Raw genomic sequence first — 23,151 nt, forward strand, 5'->3', positions numbered from 1 at the left:
TTCAAGTCTTTTGTCATGTGGCAATTTCTTCATCATTGCCTATTTAACAATAACTTAAAATTAGGCCTGGCTCAGAAAAGGGAATGATCCCTATATTGAACAAGGAGTTTTCCCAATTTAACATTTAGTTGGCCAAATTCCAAGAATCCTAAACATTGGGGAGAGAATTCTACATCCATACTCTCATCATATTTTCTCCATGTATCCTACTTCTTGGGTTCACTTATCATTCCAATCATGTAACAAATATGTAAGCATCAGCTAATCCTATGTGCATCTAGAGATACAGGAATGAATAGGACAAACGTACTCCTTGCCTAGTGGAGCTTTTGGATTCCAGTAGAGGAAAACAGAAAAGGGGGCGAGAAATTATAAAAAGACATTTGAGAAGGACCCTAACAGTGCCAAGTTCAGCTCTTAATTCAGAAAAGCAAACCAGACTGCTTTAACAAGTTTTCAATTTTCCCATTTTAATTGCCTAGGTTCTTTTCTCCCAGGAATACTGTATCCCATTAATTCTTCAAAAATACTTTCACCAATGCTTTACCAGTGAGGACTGGGAGATTTAAGGACCATCGAAATATCATTTATGGATTGTGCTTGTGGGGAATGGAGATGAAGGGGAGCAGTGGTCAGGAGGAAATCTCTGGAGAGCTCTCAAAAGAGCTGCAGTTACACAAAACTATAAAGTCTTTTCTAATAAGATTCCAGACCCCAAGGACAGGGTAGATCACCTGAATAGTCAGCACTGCCTTTTATTCTATTTTAATAGAAGAGAATGTAAGGCGAGCACATTTCTGAAGAACAGAGATTAGTTACTCTTCACCCTCCCCAGCAATTTTCCTTCTAGCCAAGTAAGTATCTAGCCTAAGGGAGAACTCTGCATTTAGTTTCCCAAAAGCCTCTTGTGACAAATGATAGCTATATTAAGCTGGTGGATAGGTATGCTGAAATAGAGAATTATTGCATCTACATTGCATTGGATTCTGATTTCTTTCACTCTAGGCAACTCCGAGCTGCCTCCTTTGAAAGCTTTGTGGGCAAATTGTATCAGGAGAGGGTTTTTTTTTTTTAAGTCTATGGCTAGATCATGATTAACTGCTATTGTGGCTGCTTCCTTTCCAAAGTATAGGGAGAGAATGAGCTAAAGTGTGTCTCAAGCTATGGAAGACGCGTTGAAAGTAACACTTCACTACAGAAATTATAGCACTGATCATAGGAATCCTTCCATCAGACAGAGAATCATTTGCCTAAAAGACTCTTATGGCTCATGCATATTTTCCCCCCAGTAGCATCTCTAGCCCATCCACAGACTTCTGAAAATCCTTGCTCTCCGTATCCATGTGATTATGTGTGCATTAATTGATGGAATCGCTTTGTTAGAAGCTGTCAGTCTCTATAAAATAGAGCATGTCTGATCAATATTAGGTTTATATCGACAGAATGATGTTAACTCTATGATGGTGCATCTTCCTTCTCTCCACCAAGAATTTTCTGTTATTTCAACTGCTTCCACGTCATTAGAAGTCTAATCTAAGTTTAACCACACCTCTGCAAAAGACAGCTCTTATCTTTTTCCATACTCACATGCAACAAAATGCATCAGAAATGTCAGTGTGGAACATAAATGTTTATATTACAAATAGTGTTTAAAAAGCAATATAGATATTTTTAAGTATTTATAACAAATATTTCTTTAAAAAACCACCATTAATTTGGATGATTTTCAGTTAATTTAGATAATCTGCAGATGTCAAATGGAATTTTTGTACTATCTCAAATAATTGTTCAAACATTTTATTCTCTCTGTAATACCATGGCTAGAACATTGTTTGTCTAATAAGTGAAGATGGAAGGAGGGAAAGAACGTGGCCATGGTTTGTCATTCTTGGTGGACTGGGATATTAATTCTTATAGATGAGTGTCCTATGAAAAACATTTCCTTTTGAGACAAGTTTGGGATAGAATGGAGGAGTTTTCATTCTTCTGGCAATGAGAGCTTGCATGAGTTTGGCTATTGGCTTACTCTGGGGCCATAGATGTGAAATACCTGGCAGAACTGTCTTAAGTCAACCCTAAAGGAGATATTTCATCCAGATAAGCTATAAATTAGCTGGTCAGAGTCAGCCCAAGGTTTCAGTGGGCATTTCCCATCCTCTTGCATGAAAACTCAGCACTTCATTTCGAAAAGCACTAAACGCTCATCTGATTACTAGCTTTGCATAGATATCACATATGTATTTTCATAGCTGTAATTGGAAACAACTGGATTTTGATTCTCATCCACAAGAAAGTCTATAGAGAAGATTTCCAGTCTGGTCCTTAACTGTACCCTTCAAAGGAGGCCAACACCACTGTCCTCCTTAAGGGCAACTCAAAAATTATTCTTCATTATAAAGAAACAAAGACATAGTTTTTGAGTTTATTAGATTCTGAACAGAAAACATTTTAAAATTTAGTATGCTAATATAAAATACCTTCATTTCTTCACTGTATCTTTTGAAGTCAGAACACTAGAGCTACACAGAAAAAAAATAGCTTGTAAAGCTCTAAACTGATGCGAAAGTGTTTCTTTTATTAGTTTCATTTATACGTGATCTAGGCAATTTACCAAAATAATTAAAAATGATCTGTTTTTACTCTAAGGATTATACCTGAATCCCAAATCAAAATATAGAAATTTTATGATTAAATTACCTATTTCATATCTAGATTGCAATGAATTTAAAATTAGTGATTCCACATTATTCAGATCAACATTGCAATGAGTTTCCTTATCACATCTGATCTATATATAATACATTTTATTTCCCATAGCTTTATTTCTTTTTAAAAGCCCATATATTCCATCTATTCACAAATACCTAAAATTAACCACCAAGGGAAACTCTTTTCCTGTAACATCTTAAATTCCCCCTTTGACTCCTGATAAACAAACAAGAGGGAAGAAAAAAACTGAACCAAATCATATGGCAAAACTATAAATGCTTGTCTCTTGAAGGCACTACCTCAGAGCCTGATTCTCAAAAAGTAAAAAATAAATAAACACTTATGCAGCCGTGATGGGAATTTTCAGGGCATCTTTTATGCATGAGTAGAAATGTTCAGTGCACTAAGCTCAAAAAAGAAAAATTGAGGATTTATATGAATATATAGCAGTTTAAAATATAGGGTAGGGAGCTGGGGGAGAGAAGAGAGTCCCATGAAAAAGGAGGTGAGATTACCACTGGCAGTCAAAAACACATTATCATGAAAAAGGGTGAATGAACTCTCTGTGCTATAATGTCCCATTTCCCTCTCTGTTCTGCTGGCGCCCTATATCGCTGGCATGTGGACACAGCAAGCTACATTTATTACCTCTGGGTGAGCAAAGGGCACATGACCTTGATTCTTCATCCATCAGACCCAGACATGACTGAATATTGGGAGATGGGGAAGGTCCTTCGCACACGAGTCAATGAAATCAAGATTTCTGGGGCTACCATGAAAGGAAGATTAGCAATAAGGTAGAAGAACTTCATTTCTTCCAAAGACAGAATAAGTAGGGCCACAGCCAATCTCTCTTGAGTAATGAATTCCAGGGAAGCCAAGGAATGGCTCATCAAGGTCAGAGATGAGCTGTGGTCACTGCAACCAAGACCTTCAAGTTCCTGGGATCAGATTTTCTCAATGTCGAATCTGTATACAGAGATTGTTCATTCCAGAAATGCAGGAAGTTTGTTGGTTGAGTACAAACCAATCAGTGTGGGACAAACTTTGAAACACTGATTGTTAGAACTGAAAGGAACTTTGAAGACCATTGAGTGAGTGCCACCATTTTACCTGACAGATGAGATGACCGAGACCCAGATGCGGGATGACTCATTGTGCATCACCAAGCACCAGAGATGTGGCATGGCCAGTGAAGGTCATTAGAAAGCAGTGAGGCCACTGGATTAGGAGCCCAGGTGAATCTAATGGGGTCATCTTGATTAGTTGTCCAAATATGTAGTACAAGTAGTAACGAGGCCATAAATTCCTGTGAATTAGGACTATAATATTATACCAGAAGAGACTCTGTTCACATTCATATCTCCTTGATAATATCCATGTGAAAGGGAAAGGATTACTGAAGCCAATTCTCTTCAGTTGCCTACCATCTACTTCAATGTGAAGGACACTACCAGACCCGTGTCCCAACAATGTCTGCCCCACCTGTTGGCCAGGTGACTCTAATGTCACCATCAGATCCACTCTTTGATCTTAATAAATTATCTGGAGAATATCTCTATTTAAAAAAGCAGTTATATTATCATTATCATTAGCCGGTGATCTGATTAGCACTCAAGAGCACACTAGCATGGATTCAATGATAAGGTTGGCAGGCTATCGAGCAGCAGAACCAGGGCTCTGAGGACAGACGTTTTGACAGAAAGGAAAGGAATTGAAAAGGTCATAAACACAGGGCATGCACCACCGATGGGGAGCCCTAAGGCTTCCAGACAGGAGTCCGAGCCCCGATGCAGCCATTGGGTAGCCCTCTGACTTCACTTTCTGATGCTTACTTTCCCCTGTTACTTGAAACCAATAAAGTACAAGTCCAAGTGTTTATGAGAGGATTTAACAAAATAACGAGTAACAAATCCAAAGTCACAAGGTAATTCGTGGAAATTTCAAGACACCTCTCACTAATGTCTCTTTGCCTAGAAGGTCATAAGCTGATCATAACAAAAACTCAGAGCAAAACACCACAAAATTTCCTTGTATTTTTGGCTCAACATGGTTTACATGGAATTCACCACTAAAAAGAGACCTATGAATTATTAAGGTTAAAAATAAGAATAGCTAATACCTCATACCATCCAACTTTCTCAAAACTCCCATTCCCAAACAGTATTCTCTCAATAAGTACAGACTGCTTTCGAATGAGTATTTAAAATATGACCCTTAGCTACAGCAGCCCCTTTTCCCAAAGAATTTACAAAAGAGGCAATTGTGAAAATATTCCAGGGGTCCAACAACTGTGCTATCTTCAGGATTCCCTTAAATTTAGAAAATGCTTTCCTGTGGGTTGATCCTAGGATCTTTGAGAGTGGTTCGAGAGGCCCCCAACCAATCCTCTGAGCTTTGACATTTCCTTCCTCACAATTATTAATCACCCCAAAAGTACAGGAGAAGAGTGACACGTAAGAGTCATTTTCACAAAAACAGATGTGAAAAGTAGGAACACAGGAAAAGTTGACTGGAAAGCATCCATAGGGGAGATGCAGGGATATTTGATCACAAACAAGAAGCCCAACTGAACTCTTGAGTCATTTAAAATTTAGACATTCTGGGTTCTCTGAGAAGAGACAGTGTCACCTATGTCATTTACTACCAATGTTCTCTTCACTTGCTCAGTAAACACACAAATTGAGCCCACTGATCCCCGGGACTCTAGAAGCAGTCCAGCTGTGAGAAAGTTCATAGTGGATCGTGCTCAGTTCATACATGTTGGAGTATCTTTGCTCTCAATTCCAGAGAGACAAGGTTTTATTGTAGAAGCAGTACACACAAATTTTGACAGATGTAATTACTCATAAGTTCCAGCAAAATGAAGTACAGAACAGTTTCTTGAAACTTCCAAATAGGAAGATGACTCTGGAGGAATATAGATTATAGATGATTTGTTCTTTAAGTAAATGTGCAGACACCAATGTTTTGCCAATGATTTCACTTCATAATATTTAAATAGGATTCAGTTCTTTCAAAATGTATTTTTGAACATTTATTGAGGGTAAATATGCTCAGAACTATATATTCTGGAAGATAGCTATCTCCATCCCCACTGGATGTTAAGAGTTGGCGATTTTAAGTCTCAGCTGGTTTATAAATGTTTTCTCACATTTGAGAATCTTACAGTCAATAAAGCCAACATTTGGTAAGTGATGATATCTACTCTGCTGGCTCAGTCCTCCAAAAAATATTTTTACCACATTGTTTTTAAAAAGTGTTTGCACTTAAAGAAACTTTTCTGAAGTTCAATCCAGAATCAGCTGGTGTGATTTAAGAACCCAAAAGAGAGAGAAAAAAAAATCTATGTGCAGAAGTAATTCCTTTTCAAATGGCACCTTCCACTTAATAAATTCTTCTTACAGAGTTTGAAATTAAATTTAATCTGTAATACTAAAGAAATATTTCACTCTTTATAAGAAATGCAGTTATAATTGCAATATTTGGGCATCATTTAAATTCACAATTGGTCCTATTCTCCTTCCTTGCAATTTAACTTATTTTAAGAAAAAAAAATCCATTTTTTTATCTGTCTCTTATGGGAAATGGGATTGTTCATTTTATTTATTTATGAATTCATATTCTGGGCCTTTTCTCCACAGACAATCTTTTACAAGTAATATTCTCAAATTTTAATCAACTATAACTTCTAACAATACTCTGAGGAACTTTGTACCTTATTTTTTATTCAGTCTTACACTTTTCCTATTCTAGGTAACATGGGGAGATGTTGGAAAATGGAAATAGGAAAGTTGGAGGAATTCTTTCTGCTCCCTTAAGCCTAGGGGATTGAACAGAGCAACAAAGCCTAGATGCACTCCAACCATGAAGAGAAGAAAATGGGGAGGTAGATGGGAGGAAAGGTAGGAAGGGCGGATCAGAAGAGCAAAATCTGATAGCAAATATTCTTTACTAATACCCTATAGTGATCTGACCAACAAACGTACTTGCCTAACTGCTTCCCACCCCACCGTGGAATGAATAGAGGGAAAAGTACCCAACAGTCCAAAAGAGTCAATAAATTAATTGCAGCTCTTCAGAAACAGGAAGACCAATACTTTCTTGAAAGTGAAAGGAAAATAAGACACAATTTACTGCGTATTATTCAAATTTCCTCCTCTCTTCTCACTCATGCAAAACACCTGGCAAAGTATCTTGCTCTTAATAGATTCTAGTTCCATTCTCTCTCCCTCTCTTTGTTCAAGTGATACTTAGTGAACATTTAGCATGTGCTTGGCATTGACACTATAAAGATGAATAAGACATAGTCCTTACTCTTGAAAGGTTTAGCCTACAAAGGAAGATGAGCATTTAAACAGATGATTTGCATGCACCATGCAGTTCACCCCAGGACTTCCTCTCCCCCAGACATGTAAAAAGGCTTCATAGGGGAGAAAATATGCTGTATGGGGAAGAAATATGGGAAAGCATTACAAGCAGATAGAAGAGAATAGCCCTAGACATGTTCTGAAAGCACAGTATGATATGTCCAGAGAACCACAAGCTGGTTGACATTACCTAAATGTGGGATTCAAAGGACATGGAATAAGAGAAATGAAGCTCAAGTGGAAACCAATGTAAAGTTTCCTGTCAAGGTCAGTGAGGCTGGAGTTGAACTGGGTAAGTGTCAGTGACACTAATTGAGAACATAGATGTTGCTGGAAAAGCAGGTGGCAAGTGACAATCCCAGGATAACAGCAAGGAGACACTGGCCACAGTTTTTGGACATTTCAGCCTGAGGATTGCTTCTTCAAAAATATCAATCTAGCCTGAAGATGGGCAAGCAAATCTAAAGCATAATAGAGAAACCAGAGTTAGAGACATAATTTTGAGAACCATCTGCATATACTGAGTAATTAAACCACGAGGTTAGTTATTATTGAATTGCTCAAAGAGAATCATTTTATAGCAGAGAAGACTTCCAAAGTCATTTTATAGAATGTAATGAATGTGTTAAAATTTTTTATTCAAAAGCCAGAGACAGACTTTAGGTTTTCAGTCAAGCATGCAGGGAGCTTGGACGTGGCCACTCCTTTGTAACAGTAAGTGAGAAAGCCAAACTGAAAAATCAACAAGTCTCAGCTCCATAAGAGAAGTGAAGTCACAAGGAAAGGAGCAGACTCCAAAACTGGAGAGAGGGGCCGATAAGAGAATCACAACTTCCTGGAGCAGAAACTCCTATAAGAACCAAACCGAGACTGCAGCTGACAAATTGCTGGAGGTTCAGGGTGGACTGGTCCGAGAGACAAAAACTCCAGGACATTCCCACAGTTCTGTGGATTTGCCTCCAGAAGCTCAGCCAGGTTTGCACAGTAAAGATCAAAGAAAAATCCCCTCTTGCTTCTGGAAGGAGGAGGGGGAGGGTAACAATTTTGAAAAATGCCAGAGTATTTTGTTCTTCTTAACAAGGGCTGCTCTTAAGAGAAACTATTTTACCAGACCCTAAACCATTGGGGTATTACTGACCTGGGGTGGGGAAGGAAAATAGCCAACTCTAGCCACACACACACACACACACACACCCCCAGTCTGTTTGTCCCACCTAAGGAAGAGGGCAGAGACAGAGAAGAACTTGTGACATTCACAACCCAGAGGCACAGGCTCACTGAAAGACTGAAACCGAATCACAGGGCTAAAGAACACATCCACTCCTCAGACTCCTCACCGCCACATCACAAAAGGTCTATATGCCGGTTTTCCTTTCACCCAGTACATCATGTCTGGCATTCAACAAAAAAATCACAAGGCACACTAAAAGACAAAAGCGCAGTTTGAAGAAATGGAACAGGCATCAGAACCCGACTCGGCTATGGCAAGATGTTGAAATGATCAGATGGGGAATTTAAAACAACTATGATTAAGATGCTAGAAGTTCTGATGGAAGAAGTGGACAACATGCAGGAAGAGATGGGCTGTAAGCAGAGGTGAAAATTCTGAGAAAGAATCAAAAAGAAATGTTAGAGATCAGTAACACTGTTTAGAAAGAGAGAGGTAAGAAAAGATCGTGTGCATGCTCCTCGCCTCCCTCCACGCCCCCTTCCTATCACAACCATCAGGGTTGAGCAAGGAGAAGCATCAATTAGGGTGGTGGAAGAAGGAATTCTGAGCCATCGTACTAAGCAAAATCTGGTCCTTTTGACCAGGATGGAAAGCACTGCTTCCGAGTTCCTACCGTCCCTGCATCACGTACCTTGTGCCTTCATTAGGCTCTGCTACCCAGAAAATTGATGGGAGGGAGGGACCAAGTACAAGCACTCTGCTCCGTGAAGCATTTCATAACTGCTGCTTGCACACCGTCCAGACGAATGACACCATCAATTGTGCAAGCTCCTACTTATTACCACTAATTGCTGCCGAGAGGCTGTACTGACCACTGCAGGGAAGCTGCTGACAAGGAAGGTAAAGGCCGGGAGGGCCTAATGGTTTATTGGGACCATCGGGAAAGTCTGGGAGGAGAATCAATTTCCCTGTAATTCTCAGCCTGATAACAGCAGAAGGCACTCAGGTTTTTATAGTAAATAAAGGCCTCCTGAGGATGAATGGTTAATTCCTCACAGAAATTTGCCCTTTACAGTAAGTTATTTATCATATGCTACTGCTCATCCTCACACATGCTTCTCAGCTCCCAAATGAATTTTCCGGAGCTGGGTCCCTGTAAGAAATCCCGATGATTTAAAGATAGTCTTAATTCTTCAATTATTTGTCTTAAGGGTCCTCTGAGAGTGTTCACAGGAGGCCAAAGGCAATTGTGTTCCCTTTTAGTGGTGTTTTTTTGTGGTGCTCTTTCAAGTGGACATTATTGCATGAGTGTTATCACCAAAGTGATTCATGAAAATCGAAAATGAACCCCATGATCAGTGGCATTGCTTTCTTTTCACTGGGATTTCCGGAAAAGGAAAAAAGGATTTTAATGTCATGAATTGTACACTACTTGCTTGTGTAACATGTCCTTTATGACCCTCATGTTTTGGAGTCAGGGACTCTGTTGAGAATCTGTTGGAAATACGAGAATCTCTCCTGAGACACAAAGGCACATGCACACAGGTCTGCTCGCAATGTTAGGGCTAATTTACCCCTGGGGGCCGTTGACGGGTTCCCCAGAAGTTCAAGGACCACAGGTAAACACTCCCTGCTGTAAAGGGCGAGGGTGGTGCTCCCTTATTTACAGATTATGTCTTTAAGTGCTCCTGCCTCCACTAGCGAGAAATTCATTTCCTCCACTTCTCAAGGGATGTTGAAAACATTTTACAAGGCACTTGACCCATGGATTCCTCCCTCCAGTGGCCACAAAATCGAATATGATTAACTTATTATGAGCTGAAGTAGCTTCCTGCTCCATGTCTGTTCCCTGAACCTCTCAAACATTCCCACGCCTTCAGCAAACAGCTATCCAAAGCCCACCCACTCTACTTGTGAGTTTGCTCTGGGAATGACACTGCTCAGACTCCTATGCCCTCCACCTCCATGAACCTGTCTGCACCTTCTCCCTCAATGTCCCTTCCTGTGACTAAGCTTCTCCCAGTGATGCCTACCTTGTGGCCCACTGCCCTGTGTTGAAGCTAGTCTCCAGGAACCCTGAAACTAGCTGCGATCTTGGCTTCCAGGATACCAGAGATTCTCCAGCCTAGAGAAACCCGTGTTCCCTGCACAAGATAGCTGCAAAAGCACTCTCCCTCTTCTTTGCTACAATGTTGAAGGTAAAATAAAACACACCAACCAACAGCCACATTGTGGCCGCTATATGTGGAAACTCTCAAGTCTGATTCTAAGAAGTAGAATATGTCCAGATGGCTGAAGAATTTTTTCTTCCAACTCTTTAGAAGGAGCATAAATTTGGACCTCCTCGCCCCCTTGGCTTCCCACCTCTTTGGAGGCAGCCTGGAACAAAGAGAACCTGGCTTGGCTCTGGGCTCCTCCCTAAACATCCTTATGTTCCTTTATAAGGAACGTAGTTGAAAGCCTGGCTTGGCTGATGGTACGTGGGAAGATTATATAAAGAGCCAAAAAAAAAAAAAAAAAAAAAACCTTTTGCATATTAAGAGCAAAGCTTACAAATCTGAGCATGATTTTACAGTTAGTTCTAGTGAAGAGATGTAAGAATATCAGATAAGGAAAAGATCAGGAAAGTTTTCACCTCATTGGAAGAAATGCCTTCTGGTCACTGTAGGTTCTAGCAATAGAGCATGAAAGAGAGGCAGGAGCTGAGACTTTACTCTCTTCTATCTCCTCTCCCCTCTGAATTGAATCTCAGGGGAGAGATTGGGGTAGAAATCCCTGGGGGGACGCGCGCGTGGGTGACTCAGTCAGTTAAGCGTCTGCCTTCGGCTCAGGTCATGATCCCAGGGTCCTGGGATCGAGCCCCGCATCGGGCTCCCTGCTCATGGGAAGCCTGCTTCTCCCTCTCCCACTCCTGCAGCTTGTGTTCCTGCTCTCGCTATCTCTCTGTCAAATAAATAAATAAAATCTTAAAAAAAAATTTATTTAAGTAATTGCTACACCCAGTGTGGGGCTCAAACTCACAAATCTGAGATCCAGTCACATGCTCTTCTGACCAAACCAGCAAGGCACCCCTTTCCCCCATATCATCTCATTACAATATTTCCTTTTGCATCCAGATGCAATGTGGGAAGAGTGGAAATAGGAGATAACACCTAAAGTTCTGAGTAGTAAACTCAAAGTGACCAAATTTTAAAACAAGGGAAACCGTGATTCCTTCGATGGACGAGGTCAGGCATTTTCGACAAGAATGGAGGTTGGGAAAAAGATGAGATTAGCTACAAAAAAATGAAGTTACATATTTGTGCACCATTTGTAAAAAGCAGTAAACTTCAAGTCCAATTTACTTGCAGTGTTAAAAACAGAAAACAGAACAGATACAGCTCTGTGGAGTTACTTGGGGGAAATGATACATATATGCAAATACTTGTAAATTTCCTCAGTACTTCAACTCACATAAACTCATTCAATACACTTTATTCACTTTCAACAGCACTGTAGAAACATAGCTACTACATAACATCACCACACCCATTTGGTATAATTCTTTATAGGGTATCCAGTTAGCTTGAAGTTATCCATGAGTTTTCATTTTCTGAAGGGAATGAATGATGCTGAATCCCTAGGTCCCATGTAAACCATTAGTAATATCCCAAAGAATTTGCAAGTGATGTTGAGGAATATTCAAAATTATTGAACCCCAAGTAAGTTCCTTTACAATAACTACACAGCGTTCCATTATGCAGTCTGTATGTGTATTTTTTGAAGAAGGGGAAAACAGTGCCATAAAATAATTGTCTTTAAAAACATCTGAAAAGCATACAAATGGACCTGCTAATATGTGAAGCTGAACTAAAAGCATTGCCTTTAGTTTTCCACAGGAGGCTCACTAATTATTAATTAGCAGTCGTTCAATATAATAAACACACACATACTTAAGCCTCCCTTCTCAAAATAGGTCCAAGTCTGCCAGAGAAATTCTCAGCACTTCTATTGCTCTCTCCTCACCCAGAGCATGTGTTAAAGCATGACTCTGCTCAAATAGCATGTTCTATTTTTGAACGTCTCAAAAGATTTAGGCATCGTAATGTTTTCTAGCTGTTTGTCCATTTATGGCTATTTCAATAGCAACTTAAGAAAGGCAAACCAATTTGCCACTGGAACCTCACCTGTTGGGTCTGTTCAGTTATGTTCTTCAACATGCACTGGGAATGTCATGCCACTTCCCTTCAGGATAATTATCAGAGCACAAGGTGCAGTCCAAACCCCTCACGTCTGTGCCATTTTGTTGAACAATATCTCAGTATTCAACCTTGAAGGGATACTGGTCACTGAAGATGCTTCCTCCAGCCATATTCACTGGACATAAGGTTTCATCATATGTTCGCACACATACACAGTCTAATTAAATTAAAAAATGGTAAATGTAGAAAAAAATCATAATGGGAGCCATTGCTTGGGAAATTTACATCATCATTTTCAGACATTCTGTGTTCAAAAAAATAGCTTTCTTCATAACCAAATCTCTGCTATTATTGACAATAATACCAATTCTAAAACTTTCTTAACAAGACAAAAAACATTATTTTGGTTGCTATATAATTTTGGACAAAATTAATCCAGGGGTGACTAAAACTTTGTAATATTAACTTAAAAAGTTAATTCTCTTTTAAAACTTTTCCCCATAATTATCAAGAATAGCCTGAGGTTTGTTCTTTCCATGAAATATTAATATTTTCCATTGACTTTTTTCCTCATTTTGGAATGACTAATAAGTACCCTGTGTTTTTCAAATAGTTTAGTCTGAAATCTACCTTCTGAGTTCAAAAATTAATGGCTTTTAGAAAATAGTGGACCCTAGAAAAAGAGAAACGATATTCTCAGCAGGTATAAGCAGCTTAAGTTGAGGGCATATCGTTATATAGGTCTATGATTATGCCTGCAGAGCAACAAACACACAAAAGTACATTAATTTTCTGTTGCTGCTGCAATAAATTACCTCAAATTTAGTGGCTTAGAGTAACACACTTTCATAATCTTACTGTTCTATAAATTAGATATCTGATGCAGGCTTCCCAGGACAGAGATCTAGATTTCAGCAGGGCTGCATTCTTTCCTGGGGGTTCCAGAGGAGAATTCATTTACTTGCCTTTTCCAGTTTCTAGAGGCATCTTGAGTACCTTGGCTCATGGCCCCCCATTTTCCATCTTCAAAGCCACCATCACTGTATCTCCATGACCATTCTTCCATAATTGCGTCTGCCTCTGATTCTGAACTCTGCCTCCTCATCTACTTTCAATCACCCTTGTGATTACATTGGAGTCACCTGGTGAGTCCAGGAGAATCTCCCTGTCTTAAATCCAGCTGATCACGGACCTTAACTCCATCTTCTTAATACTTTAATTAATATCTTAATTACATATATATATATATATACACATGTATATATATATATATCAGTATTTTTCAGATCCTGGGTCATCTACTAATTACCATATAATGACATCCAAGCTGCCCAATTAGATATCAATAGGTACTTAATATTCTTATTGTACTGATCTTCTTATTGCTACCTATTAGAATTTATCCAGATTTGGTAAGCAAAGAGAAGGAATCCTGTAGATAAATAAAATGGAAGCAAGTAGATCATTTTTAAATAAAGGACGTGGTGGGGGGTGGGCCAGATGAGGGATGGGGATTAAGGAGGGCAGTGGGTGAGGTATGTAAGTGATGAATCATTGACTTCTACTCCTGAAACCGATATTGTACTGTTTAACTTAGTAAAATTTAAATTAAAAAATAATAATAAATAAAATAAAGGATGGGGCTATAATATAGCCACATAACCCAAGGCCAGATGTATGCCCCCACCTCTAGTTTTACCAGAAGTCTTCACAGTGATGCTAGTTCTCACAGTTTCAATGCCTACTTTCTCACCCTTCTCCTCATGATGCTCATTTTCTTAGTATATTCCTGTGGGTATGTTTGATCCTTTAAAATCTGTAGTGTTTTTATTTCCATGAATGGTAACTATGGACTTCATTCTGCTTCTAATTTTTTTTTCCTGTCCAACATGGTATTTTTAAAAATCTGTCCATGTGGCAGAATGTACGTCATCAATGATTTCCAGCTCCTTTGCATTATTCCATAGCATGTATCCATCCCTTCGTATTTATTCTTTCTCTTCATTTTGAACACTATGTTGCTTTCCATTACTCTGACACTAGAATAGGTTTCTCTGGTTATATACAAGGAGTGAGGGGTGGGGATTAAGTGTAAAAAGCCATCTTTATTTCACTAAGCACTATTATTTATGATCCACCAGCAGGAGCCACTCGGGTATGTTCTTACCAGGGGTGCACAGGGGTCCCTGCGATCCATATTCTACCTTACACTTGGTGTCCAGAGACTCATCAAACAGCAGGGCTCCATTCAGAAGTGGTGAGAATTACTATCTCCTCGACTTTGTGTCACTGTGTCACGTACTTGCGCCAAGAGGCTCACAGTCCTCTGGTAAATACAGTTCCAACAGCCTTGGACCTCAGTCCTGCGATTAGTCTGAATCCAAGAGCCAGACCGGAACGAGACGCCATGCTACCAGCTCCCCTGAATCAATGGCCTCCATACCCAAGCAAACTACCTTCTCTCCTGCCAATTTCAGAATTAAAGCCCCATACTGATCAATAACTGTATCCAAGTTATTGATTGTAGGGGAAGATGTTGAACCACACCCCCCACGCACAGACGCACGTACACACACCCCAACTCCACACCCACCAATACTCACAGACAGCAGAGTCTGAGCGGCAGCTCAGCCAGCAAAATGCCATTTCTTATGCTTGTTCGTATACAATATGAAGATATGAGAAAATTTCATTCCAAGATCTTTATAGCTCACTAACATACATCTTATTTTAGCCTAGAAACTGTGAAACAAATCAGGTTTGTGAGATCATAAGATTAATCAGCCTTAAACATGCCATAAATATTTTGAGCTAGCTTCTCACCCTAACATTAATCATGAAGTGAGAATATTCCCATTTTAAGTATGCAGATAATGCTACAGCATTGTTTCATATGCGTGAGTATCATACCAAAGTGTTTAGAAAAAACTGCACTTCTGTAAAATAAACGAATCTCAGAATAGAATAGAACTCTTCCAAAGACACCAGCTCCAGTATATCCAAGAGAGTTATCATATTTTAACAACTTATATTTTAGGATCTTTTTACCATTTACGAAACATCTTTATTTAAATAATGTCCTTGGTTCTTCACAACTCCACTGATGTAGATACTATCATTATCTCAACTTAAGTGACTTGCCCAAGGTCACCAGGCCTAGACTGAAGAAATTAAGACTCAAACACTAACCCAAATCCACACTCTTTCGATAGGAAACTTTTTTTATAAAATCCATGCTATTTTATAACATTTCAGTCTAAACGTTCTGTACAGCCCTTGCTTTGTACTTCTTCCATGTGATAACGGATAACTTAAGTAACCACTTAATACTTTCTCATCTTGATATTAAATTTCAAAACTCAAAATACACTTTAGGCAATATTTTTATCCTTCTCTAATTTTTTATTTATTCTTCAATTTTTTTTAATTCACTTTGCTCATTTCTTTAATCCTCTAAACTTATAAAAGATAAAACAGGTACAGTTACCTGATTTAAAATCTGAAGCCATAATTTTATTTTTAAAATGTTTAACAGCCTGATCGAGGTATAATTGATATGAAAATAAGTGCACAATTTAATATGTACAATTTGATGAGTGTGGACATATGCAAATATCTGTGATAATGCCACCACCATCAAGGTAATAAACAAATCCAACCCCTCCCAAAGTTAGTGTTGCCTCTTAAGTGGGACCATGCAGTATTTGTCCTTCTGACTGGCTTATTTCACTCGGCATAATGTCCTCCAGACTCATCCATGTTGTTGAAAATGACAGGATTTACTGCTTCTGTTTTTATTTTAAATACAATGTTTCATTTTGTTTAGTTTTGGTTAACTGCTGCCTATGCATGACAACCGGGGGAAACAGAACGTAATGTTACTGTCCACATCTGTCTTTTCTTAAAAATGTATGCTTTTCGGGCGCCTGGGTGGCTCAGTCATTAAGCGTCTGCCTTTGGCTCAGGTCATGATCCCGGGGTCCTGGGATCGAGCCCCGCATCGGGCTCCCTGCTCCGCGGGAAGCCTGCTTCTCCCTCTCCCACTCCCCCTGCTGTGTTCCCTCTCTCTCTGTGTCTCTTTCTCTGTCAAATAAATAAATGAAATCTTAAAAAAAAAAAATGTATGCTTTTCAACAGGCACTTTTCCTTTCTCTAAACAAATTATGGATTTATCCTTCATGCCCCATCTACCAGGTGACAGTATCCCTTTTGACAATGTCTGACCTTCCAGGAAATTCTGCTCGCCCTCCAGGCCTGCTTCTCTGTAGAGATCCTCATGCTCTAGACCACGAGTCACAGACTACAGCCAAGGGGCCAAATCCAACTCACCATCTGCTTTTGTAAATAAAACTTTATTGGAACATGGCTACGTCCATTTGTATAGGAATTGTCTCTGGCTGCTTTCTCTCTATAATAGCAGACATGAGTACTTGCCACAGAGATCACGTGGCCTACAAAGCTGAAACTATTTACTATTTAGCCCTTCACAAGAAAAATTTGCTGGCCAACCCCTACTCTAGATCAACACTTGCATCAGATTCCCCTGTGGAGCGATTTTAAAATACAGGTGCACAAGCCTCACACCCAGATATTCTACTTTATTAGGCTTGGAGCAGGCTCTAGATATATTGACTATTACATAGTCTGATCACTGACCAGGGTTCCAGAGGAGATTATGATGCACACCCCTAATTAAGGCAGTCTGTTGTCAAAACTTTGCCTCGGCTTCCCTGGTCCACAGGAGGCTAGTCGCTATAACTCAGACATGGTGTTTCCTGATCTGTCGGCCCCAAGCACAGGGCAGAGGGTGATTTTGACACACAGCATTCCAGAGACACCCAACTGCTATCAAGATAAAATCTGGTGCTCCTGTGGAAATCATATGTTATGTTTCTGCCTAACATTCGCCCTCCTCCCCTCAATAAAGGGGCCCTGAGTGTGCTTTGAGAAATCATTCCTCCCAACCTTCCATCCAAATGGTTCCAGGAACAGACATCTGAGTCAGGCCTGGCTCATTAGGCCACCCTGTCCGCTGTAACTGAGTCACAGATGATGTATCTCCCAGCTAGGCCAGCTCATCTCAGGCCACCGACTCGACCACTAAAGACGAACTGACTGCCTCCTGTATCAGTTCCCTATTGCTGGCCTAACAAATTCTCCTAAACTTGGCAGCTTGAAACAGCACAAATGTATGGCCTCATCATTTTTGTAGGTCAGAAGTCTGGTGAGTTCAGCTGGGTCTCTGCTTAGAGATTCACGGGCCCAAATCAAAGTGTTCCCAGGGCTGCATTCCTTCCTAGAAGCTCTCGGGCAGGATCAGTTTCCTCTTAGTGCAGGCTGTTGGCAGAATTCAGGTTTTGTGGCTCTAGGACTGAGGTCCCATTTCCTTGCTGGCTGTCCGTTGAAGGCTGTTCTCAGCTTCTAAGGCCACCGACCTTCTAGATCGGGAGCTGCTTGTGGCCGTCCTGCACTTACCCTGTACAAGAAGGACCTTTGACGGATGACCTGTAGCTTACCTATCACTCGCTTCATTCATTTTTGTGCAACTCTACCATTTATTATTGATCTGATACTGAGTTTAACTTCATTCACGCAATTATTTAAATCTTTCAAGATGAAACACACACACACACATTTTATTTTTATTGTTAGAGGGAGATTCTTGAACTTGTTCAACCCAAAGACATGGTGCATGCTCAGAAAATGCTGGACTCCTTTGGGAAACTAAGCAAAGGCGTCACTCAGACCTTGCGACTAAAAGCAACAGATTCCTAGGATTACTCTGTGTATCGAACAGTAACCCAGTAGCGCCAAAGTTGTTATCCTAGGAATTTTATCGGGCTTCACCTGGGATGCTATTCATACAATGAGATTACACGTATGATTGCATCTCCAGGTACCCCCCACCTGGCGTCCTTTTGTTCTTAATGACATGAGCAGGCACAGTGGGTGGCTCCGAGGAAAGAGAACAGAAAGACAACCTTGTTTAGAGGCAGCTGCTATGAATCTGTCCTACATCGAGATTTGGTTCCTTAATTTTCAAGAGATTAAGAATTGAGTGGTTTGCTGACAAGTATTTCAGCCTGCTGATTGGAATTTCAGGTTTTGATTGGAGGGGGAGTGCCTACAGAGGGAGACTGTTTGGAGGCTGGTGAGGACAATGTCACCGAAAGAAACTGTTTGCTGCAGAAGTTCTATTACGAGGAGTTGCCTGTGGCTGTTCTCGCTGTTTTTGCTGGGGAGCTGACAGATTTTACTGATACCGTCTCCATGCACTGGTTATCGCCTGCGCCCTGTGCATAGTGTTCTCTGCATTCGGATAGGGTCATTTATTGCAAGTTTATTCAAGTCGTTCCAGGCTCACAACCAACATTATCTTCAAAAAGCAATGAGTGATGGTTGAGCTTTATATACTAAGAAAACCCAGAGAGAGAAATGGAACTTGACAAGCATTAGGAAAAAGTGTGCCAGAAATTAAAGACTAAGGATGCCATGGCCAAGGGTGAGAAAACAGCCCCAGACGCACCCAACTGGCTGCTGAATAAAAGAGAAGCAGACGAAAAATGAAGGAAAAGGTGAAAGAAGGAAATAAACAAACCCCCGACTAGAAGGAAAGCAGCTCTGCATTTTCACATGCCAAAGACTCTAATTAGAAACGAAATTGCGAACCTACAGTCAGATTATTATGAACCGTGAAGAAATACACAGCAACTTGAGAAAGGGCTGTCCACAGTTTTATAAACTGTAACACAGCAAAAGCAGAGTGTGATACAAATAACATTTTCATGGGAAGGTGCTTGAGGTTTTACTTCTCACTTGCGTCCACTGACCTGAACTAGGGATTTTATAATCAACCTTGAAATATTTTCAATCAAGACACCATTATTCTTTGGTGGATTGGATTTAAAGGACAGAAGACAGATGGAAAGACTAGAGCACAATTCTGGGTTGTTTTTTTTTGGTTTTTTTTTTTTTTCATTTTTGGTGGAAAGCAGAAAGAAGGAGAAAAGAGCTCAGATCTCCTATTGTTCATTTGTCCCTCCTTCTCAGAAGGCTACCATTTCCCTCATGTAACCAGCAAACTCGCTACCTTCTCCATAGCTAATAATAGCATCCTGCTTCCTGTTCTCTACTTGATCTGCAAACTGCTTCCCTGACAGCAATTTTTTTTTTCAGGGAAAGCCCCATACCACTGACATTTAGAGAAGCAATCTGAAGAATTTCAGTAGAGGAAATTGATATTTCCCATCCAAATCAGACAATACTCTGGAATTAAGAAAACACCAAGGCCTATAGAAAAAGAGAGAGAAGGAAGGGGTGAAGACAGAAGGAAAATTGGTATTTTCAAAATTATTTGTGTTTGTGTTTTTTACTGAGTTTTAATGACTTACGTTGAACTGTCAGAGAAATTTGTCTGAGTAAATCCAAACTTTAATATGGGTTTTCCTCTCTGAACAATGTTTATTTGATTTCAACCTTGAAAGTTTAAGCTGACAACCCACAGCTATAAATTAGGAACTCCCTGAGTCTGACTGACAGGCCCCCAGAGAGAGCGTTATATGGAGCAACACTCCTCACAAACCTCCCCGTCAGAATTTTAATTCTGGATTTTAATTAAGTGGCTTAACCCTACTTCTGAAACAAGTCGTAAACCTCTGCGGAGTTATATCTGTGTCCAAAATTGCTCAAAATTGAAGTATGATGTCTGCAGTGGTTTCTGAGGACTGTCCTAACAGATTACCAGAGTGCCACTGCCGAAAATTCTATGGAACTGCCTCCCCCATGAAGCACCACACTCCTGGGAAATACCTGCACCCCTCCCAGCTCACCAGTGGATGGAGCACAGCTGCCCCCTTCCGGGGGTGCGGATGGAGTAAGTACCTGATCCAAGCTGGGCCCTCAGGTGCCTGCCCTGTGATGGTTCAAACTCCAAGAAGATAGGGACAATTCTCCTTCCCCAGGCCCACCCTTGGAAGACTTGGAAGACACCAGCAGTTACGTGTTTTGTTATGTGAGAAGTCAGTCTGTGAAGAAAGAAAACAGAGCCGATACAAAGCAGAGCTGAGCCAATGGAGAGACTCCCGACAGCATTTAAGGGCTGGACTGCATCTCTGGCACTTCATGTTCTCTAGATTCTGTGAGCTAACAAATTCCTCTCACTGAGTCGAAACCAGGTGCATTTGCGTTTCTCTCACTAAAACAACCTAAGACGTAGAGACTAGCACATATATGGCCCTGACAAAATGTTAAAGCTGAAAATAAAAGGCTGCAGGGCATTTTTTATGGATTGGATGTGTCTTTTTTTTTTTTTTAAAGATTTTATTTATTTATTTGAGAGAGAGAGAATGAGAGAGAGCAAGCACATGAGAAGGGGGAGGGTCAGAGGGAGAAGCAGACTCCCCGCCGAGCAGGGAGCCCGATGCGGGACTCGATCCCGGGACTCCAGGATCATGACCCGAGCCGAAGGCAGTCGCTTAACCAACTGAGCCACCCAGGCGCCCCCGATTGGATGTGTCTTTACTTGGAGGTAGGGTTTTCAGAGAAGTTATCAAGTAAAAGTGAGGTCATTAGGATGGACCCTAACCCAATTTGACTGGTGTGCTTATAAAAGGGAAATTTTTTGGACACAAGGACACACAGAGGAAAGACGACATCAAGAACCACGTGAAGAAGATGGACATCTTCAGATCAGAGAGGCCTGGAGCAGCTCTTCCTCTCACCCGACCACAGAAGGAACCAACCCCATTGACACACTGATTCCAGAGTTCTAGCCTCCAGAACTGCGAGGCAATGAATTTTGGTTGTTTATGTCACAGTTTGTGGTATTTAGCCCTAGAAAAATAATACTACTGACATTATCTATTAACTCCCCAATAACAAGTAAGGAAACAGGCCCAGAGAGGTAAGCCTGCCTACTGTTTCAATTAATGTTGAAAGAGCTACAGTTCCAGTCCAAGATGGTGCCGTAGGAAGACCCTGACCTCACCTCCTCCACAGAACACACCGATTTACACCTATTCATAGAGCAATTTCTCTTCAGGAAGAACTGAGGGCTGACTAAACAGCTCTGCACCACCAAAGTTAGAATGGCAAAAGAGAAAAGCAGGAGAGACGAGACAGGGAATGCTGAAAGAGCTAGAATCTGAATGCACACCTCATAATTTATCGTTCAATGTTCATTTCCATCATTTCACCCTAAATCTTAGCCTGAAGTTTTCCCGGAAACTTCAAACACACACTTTCCTTTTAGGAACGTATTGAAGATACAAATAATAGATCTGAAAAATAAATAAATTAGAAGAAAGAAGACAAGCACAGCCTGGACACCCATATTTATAATAGCTGTCATGACATTAAGATCAAATCTTTTAGTTAAACATTCTCATTTAAAATCAATTTACATAAATAATGAGGAGTCATTTCACAAAGAAACAACTCAGTAAGAGAAATAAGATTGACTGGAAGGTATGCAGAACACGTCAGAGTCCAGGGCTGCTATTGTCTACCATGACTCCAGAAAAACAAGGAAAAAAAAAAAGAAATCTTACTCGAACTCGGGAAGCAGAGAAATTACATTTTCTGAATAGAAGAGAGACAAATCTTGAGCAGCTCAAGAAAATTTCTCTATGTTATGGGAAAACTGGATATAATTATGAAACTCTAACTCACCTGCTGTTTTGTTACTACGGGACTTCATTTTTTTCTCCCCTTGCTAACACTCACCAGCTGTGGAAAGGTTCCATGATCTCCCACTATCCCTGTTTGCCAGATTTTCCATCTATTAATGCCTCGAGAGTGTTAGCTTCACCTTGGTGTTTTAAGTGATATAATGTGTTTCTCTTACATCCTGTTTTTCACAAGGTGTTTGATATATTTATGTTGAAATAATCCTCCATATTCTTTAAGAATCTAATATAATTCAAAATAAATGAAACAGCTTTTTATCTGAAACCTCAACTTATTTAATACCCTAAAAACTACAGGTAGTGTCTCGCTACTCAATGAAGCAAATAGTTATTATACAAATACTAATTTTTTAAAATACTCCTATAAATGCTCATTATCCAAGTATTTACTATTTTACGTGAGGTTGGTTTTCTTATGGGGTAAAGCTCTACTTTACATCCTAAGAAAAGGGGAACCAGTGAATATTTTAAGACAGGAAAGAATAAGATTAGATTTGGATTTTAAAATATTATATTAGAAACCACAAGAACAACATGTTAAATGTCCTTTTTTTTTCTTCTTGTGTAAAATGAGAAGATTAGGAACAGCTTCCCTGTGTGATTTAAGCTGCTCCTGGAGGGATGAATAGAATTTTAACTGTGGGATACAGGAGGAAAAGGTGCTTGCTGCTGGCTTTAGGGACCAGTTCGTGCAAGACACTGAAGTAGAAAAGCAAAAGATACCCATGCAGAAAACCCATGGTGTGTGGCTGGAGATCAGGATGGAAATATAGAAATGAACCAGCACTTGAGAGCCTCTCCATGATCTCCTGAACAATTTGGATTTTATTCAGGTGACTTTAATCAGGAGGACCCTAGAACTCACAAGTCAGAAACATCATCTGGCCTTGGAGTCAAAGGTAAATTGGAGAAGAGTAAGTCTGGAAGTTGAGTCCAGCATATCTTTTTGCTCTCAGCTCTAAAACCTCAAAATTCATTTAGAACCTCAAACATCCCTCAAATCTGGCTGCTCTTCTCCATCCACCTCTGGTCTG

Source organism: Leptonychotes weddellii, chromosome 13, assembly GCF_054177405.1.
Source record: "Leptonychotes weddellii isolate Sample4059 chromosome 13, ASM5417740v2, whole genome shotgun sequence".
In the NCBI taxonomy this organism is placed as follows: Eukaryota; Metazoa; Chordata; class Mammalia; order Carnivora; family Phocidae; genus Leptonychotes; species Leptonychotes weddellii.